This window comes from Crinia signifera, chromosome 6 (assembly GCF_055691185.1).
Source record: "Crinia signifera chromosome 6, ASM5569118v1, whole genome shotgun sequence".
In the NCBI taxonomy this organism is placed as follows: domain Eukaryota; kingdom Metazoa; phylum Chordata; class Amphibia; order Anura; family Myobatrachidae; genus Crinia; species Crinia signifera.
This window is the reverse complement of record NC_139222.1, coordinates 200,717,203-200,723,202: the sequence shown is the minus strand read 5'-3', so window position 1 is coordinate 200,723,202 and position 6,000 is coordinate 200,717,203. Positions and strand designations below refer to the sequence as shown.

Here is a 6,000-nt window from a genome sequence, read left to right as displayed (position 1 = left end):
ATTATTTAATGTTCTACTTGAACACAGTTAGCTATCCTGAGGGGATATATGAATCAGTGCAGATTGTTACACAATTTCTCAGCTTGGCTCCTGATGTGTGTAAATCTAAAGAAGTTTGTCATTAGTTGATGAGTAGTTTCACAGTTTGGAACATGACTGTACAATGTAAGTTTTAACATGACCTTTAAATGGTGATAATGAGGACTGTCAGCTCAGGGATAGTCATTCAGCTAATCCTGTCTCAGGCTTGGGTATACCGTTAACCCCTTTAGTGTCACATCAATGGAGAAAATTATATTGTTATTAGTGGTATCATGTAATGTTGCAACATTTTTACCTTCAAATTTATTTTTATTAGGGATGAGCAGGTTCGGATCTGCAAGATCCAAGACCCCTGGAACTTCATGGCCTGAGGTGGGATCTGAGCCCGGCTTGGGTTTTTCCACAAGACTCAGATTCCAGAGCGAGGCAAAATGCCATCATCCCGCTGGCAAATTCTAGCGGGTTTTGGATTCCATATAAGTCTCCGCTGATCATCACCTCACGCCGGCATTGCAGGACTGACATGTCTGTGTCTTTTTGAGGGAGGGTACAGTAGGGTACTGTAGGGTGACTGACTTCCTGTGTGCTGTCCTGTGCTGCCATAAGTCCAGTGGAGCTGCTGTATATAGGTGCAATGTTGCTGCTGTATGTACAGTAGCTCCAGTCAGGGTGCCCTATCTGCACAAAGTCTCTATAGATGCAAGATGTTGTCATCACCCTCTGATTTCTCACCCACATTAGTGTGTACATCCTCGTTTTCACAGACTATTAATTCGTCCCCTCTAAACTTTGTTTAGGTAATTACTGGTAAAGGTATTCCTGGTGGAATTTCTATTTTATTTTGATGAACATCAGGTTTTCAAAATTTTGGGGAAGTAACCTCCTACGCCGATCGCTGACAAGATTGTGCTTAAAACTCTTTCTGAGTACACAATGGAGGTTGTGCATTAAAGTAAAACAATGGCAGTTTGTGCAAGAGCCATAAACAAATTGTCTCTTTTTTCCTGCCAATATACTAGATTGTAAGCTTGTGTGCAGGGCACTCCTACCTCTATATTGGTCTGTTACTACCTAGTTTGTTTTTATCATTGTTGTTCCAATTATAAAGCGCAATGGAATATGCTGTGCTATACAAGAAACTGTAAATAAATAATAATTAATAATAATAAATGGACTGTTTGACATGCCTCCTTGGATGCTGTCACTGAAATAATACTCCACCATTCTTTCAATGGTGACAGCATCATATGCAGTGACGGTAGACATGTCAGTATTTGTAGTGGTTTTGTTTGAAAAATATAGTTATCTCCTGCAGTTACTGGAGAAAATAAAGAAGGAGATGCTGCCATGTCACATTCTTGAGCTGACAATTTACACAATTTCGACACCTACTTCAGAACTGATGCTGATTTTAGTTCTACCAGCTATACCCCTATTTATGCTTTATTTTATCAACACACCCTGTACGTTACCTTGTAATTTTTTTTTTGTTTGCTATGTTCGGCGCTGCGGACAATTTGTGGCGCCTTATAAATAAACAAACTACTACTACTACTACTGATTGAGGAGGCAATTGCTGATTAGAGTGTTAGTGGTGTGGACTGCAGGTGCTTGGATACAACAGAGAAAAGGGAGCTAGGTGTCACTGGACTGATTCCGCTTTTAGCCAAAGTTTCTGAATTTTACAATAACTTTTGAGTTTTCATGAATGTGCTGCAAGTGAAGTATAAGGGAGGATGTTTCTAGGTGGTTGACTTCCTTACCCCTGCCTTACTATGGCTTCACAAAGGCTAGATATGACTTGAGAATTGTAGTCTGGATTTGGGTACAAAATACATTATTACAGACAGACGAGGTAGATTTGTGGGTCTTTTAACCAGGCATGGACTTTTTGAATTTGTCCACAGTTGCTTTACTAAAACAAACCACATCCTCTCTGCTCTACTCTACACTGCAATCAACCCATGTAATGTTATTTCTTCTAGGAGTAACCTATTCTATCCAGGGTAATCCTACACAGTGCGGAATACACAACTGGTGGAAGTTATTATTTATTTATTAACAGTTTCTTATATAGCGCATACATATTCCGCAGCGCTTTACAGAGAATATTTGAACATTCACATCAGTCCCTACCCCAGTGGAGCTTACAATCTATATTCCCTACCACATATACACACACACACACAGACATTCTAGGGTTAATTATTGTTGGGAACCAATTAACCTTCCTGTATATTTTTGGATTGTGGGAGGAAACCGGAGTACCCGGAGTAAACCCACGCAAGCAAGGGGAGAATATACAAACTCCGCACAGTTAGATCCATGGTGGGAATCGGACCCATGAACTCAGCGCTGTGAGGCAGTAATGCTAACCATTACACCGTGCTTATTATGCAAAATGCCTGCACCAATCCTGAATTTTGCATACTCTGAATGTTTTCTCTTATATCTTTGACTTACCTATTGCGGTACTACCCAAGTTCTATGTATTATGTGCATTGTTGTGATGTCTGTAAAGTCTGCCTTGAGTCTTGTTGGAGAAAGTGCACTATATAAATAAAACTTATATATATATATATATATTTATATATCATAATAATCCTCATCGTCGACTTTCTCATTAGCGCCAGCTACACCAATGTCATGGTGTACTTCTACATTAACATCCCCAATCTCAATGTCAACAACTGGACTGGCGGTGTTCCTCCCAGCATTTGCAGAGGACATGCAAATGGTGGAAGGAGCCTCGTCTTCCTGTGCAATGTGGGAAAGATCATGCCCAGACATCGCAACCGTGGACACACTTGGACTCTCCTTGGGGATTTGTGATACCTCTGAACGCACAGTTGGTTCCTGTGCTTTGTCAAGCTTTACTTTTTAATTTTTTTAAAGGAAGGAGGGCTTCCCTCTTCATGAGAAGCTCAGCTACCATTCATTAATATAGGCCAAGGTCTTAGCCTTTCCTTGTCGCTTGGTGTTGTAAATGGCATATAGCCAATTTTACGTTTCTCCTCAAATAATGTAATTTATTTTGTTTACTATTGTAAAATTTAGCTTTTTTGTTTTTTACATGCCCTCTATGACATTGTGCATCAGCCTTAGCAGACAACAATGATAGACTTGCATCATCAATGTCATGACTTGTTGCAGCAGCTTCTGCAATAGCAGTAGGAAGTGGTTTATGATCTTTCAATTGTTTTTCACCCATTTCTATAAACACAAAGCACCCCTAGACTGATACAGCAAACTTAACAGCACCCCTGGACTGATATGACAGACTTAGCAGCACGTCTGCACTGATACGGAAATCAGGGCATCCATGGACTCGTACAGCGGACAGAGTACCTCTTTTTTTGTGAGGGAACCAATCATTTTAGCCACATTTGTGGCAGATCCTGTTGCTGAAATGATTGGTTTGCTAAACTGTGCATGTCCTGTTAATACAACATAAGGGTGGGTGACCCCTCAAACTTCAGAGGATCTCCTGCACCATAGACTGCAGTGGTGGAATTATGTGCTGATGAGGTTGCTTTCATCAGTGTACTGATTGAGACAATCACATAGATGAAGTCGGCTCTGAACGTAGGGTCTAATTCAGAATGGATCGCAAAGCAATTTTTTTCACTAATGGACAAAATCATATTGCACTTCAGGTAGGGCAAATGTAACATATGCAGAGAGAGAGAGTTAGATTGGTACTTATGTATTATCTGGGCTCCCATGTTAAATGAACCCCATTTTTTCATACCCCTACTATCCAACTATGCATAGAGTTGATTTTATATAGTGTGGCGAGCGCAGCGAGCCACCGTGCCCGAAGCGTGGCGAGCGCAGCGCGCCCCGCGAGGGGACGCGGTCTCATAAGAAAAACGGGAGCCCAGATATTACATAAGTACCGTTAGATTTGTGTGAGGTGTGAAATCTAAATTGCAGTGTAAAAATAATGCAGCGAGTATTTACCCTGTACAGAAACAAAATAATTCATCCAAATCTAACTCTCTGCATACGTTACATTTGCCCTACCTGCAGTGCACACGGATTTGTCCATTAGATGAAAAATTGCATTGCAGTCAAGTCTGAATTAGTTCAGCCATCAATCCTCATGGTAGCCAATATATAATACTGGTATGGTATTTTTCTCTTTTTCTGGAAAAAAAAACAAATAATTGTGTACAGTTTGTGACAGCAAAGCATGTAAACACAATATTTATAATTTTCAAAATACAAAATGAAAATATAATCTTTCACTTGCAATGATTTTATTGTAGCTGACAAATTAATAGCTTACATGGGTGTACAATAATTCATGCATATATACAATAGAATACAATGTATAAATGCTTTTTAGATATCTAGTTTTTATACAATGTTTCATATACAGGTTACTAAAATAGCAATATTAAGCAGTTCTTCAAAAGAACTGTGTTAGTAGTTATAAAGGTCATTTGTATTGTTGTACTATATCCACCTACATGTAGATGTAGCCGAATTCCACATTCTGCACAACTAAATAAGATTGTTATTTGTTTACATTTGGGCAATTTGTGGTCTATAAATGAGCAACTGATTTCATTACGTGAAATATTAGCGGCAGATTGACTTGTACTGTAATTCAAAATTAAATTTAAAAACCTGACCTGGCTAGTAGGTGCAATTAACTTGTCTGGCAAAAGGTGGCACACAGTTAGCAGTAATCAAATAGCTGTTTCCATTACGGGAGCATCATACTTATATACTGTAGATAAATTTTCATGTTCGGTGGTGAGAATTCTATTTGTTCAATGTCCAGATCTAAAAGAAAAATGACATAACTTCAGTGTTACTGGCCAGATAGACATGGAACCAGGGCCAGCGCCACCACTAGGCAGCTCTAGGCATTTGCCTAGGGCGCCGGCACCTGGAGGGCGGCAGTTCACCCCTCACCCCCAGCATGATGATGGAGGGTTAGCAAACTGTATAAAAAAACCTTCAGCGCCGGCGTCCCTGCAGTGCTGGATCGGGCAGGGGTGTCCGTGCCGCGGGGGTACCTGCGGCGCTGTCATTGTGTAGGGACTAGCGCTTCCCGCACCGCCGCGCGCATAGCGCTAGTTATTTTCTATTCACTGCAGGGACCCCGCCGGCCGTCGCCAGCTTTATATACAATGACAGCGCCGCAGGTCCCCCGCGGCACGGACACATTTTTTTCTCACATTTTCCCAATTTTTTTACCAACATCTGAATTAAGTCAACAATCACAACAGTTCTAAATACAGCAGAAGAAAATCGGGTTTCAAACTACTTATGCTTTACATATATAATTTATATAATTGAGTTATAGGGCGAGATTTAGGGGGTTTACCGTTTTTAGCAAAATGCGATTTTTGCTCAAATCGCCCTATATCGACGTTTTTTAAAATCGCATTTTTGCCGCGAATACGCATATTTAATGAGGTGTGTATTCCGGCATGAAAAGTGCGAGAAAGCGATATAGGGCGATTTTCTGGATGAAAAGTGCGATTTTTTTAGTCATGAAAAGGTGCGATTTTTGTGAAATGTGCGATTTTGTGATTAAAAAAAAAAAAAAACCGGCGTAAGGTCCCCCCTCCTGTACATAACCAGCCCCGGGCTCATTGAGCCGGACCTGGTTCCAAAAATACGGGGGACAAAAAGCGTAGGGGTCCCCCGTATTTCTGAAACCAGCCCCGGACTCTTGGACCGGTCCTGTTTCCAAAAATACGGGGGACAAAAAATCTGGGGGTCCCCCGTATTTTGAAACCAGCACCGGGCTCCAACAGCCCGCAGTGTCATGCCACAGCCGGGGGACACTTTTTACACAAGGTCCCCCGGCCGTACCATGAGCACCGTGGCTGGTCAGCCTTGGACGGGGTACCTGGAGGAGTGGGGACCCCCCCAATAACGGGTCCCCCCCCCCCCAGGCTTCACCCATCCAGGGCTGAAGCCCAGGGCTGTCACCGG

The 6,000-nt window shown here is 41.6% G+C and overlaps 1 protein-coding gene across 1 annotated transcript in view; it reads right to left on the bottom strand.

The window, feature by feature from the left end:
* Positions 1-4,287: 4,287 nt before the first annotated feature.
* Positions 4,288-6,000, bottom strand: part of C6H17orf67 (chromosome 6 C17orf67 homolog) — a 44,393-nt gene continuing 42,680 nt past the window's right edge. The window contains exon 4 of the mRNA XM_083148632.1: positions 4,288-4,836. The gene's annotated coding sequence lies outside the window, so the exon portion shown is untranslated. The remainder of the gene's footprint in view (positions 4,837-6,000) is intronic.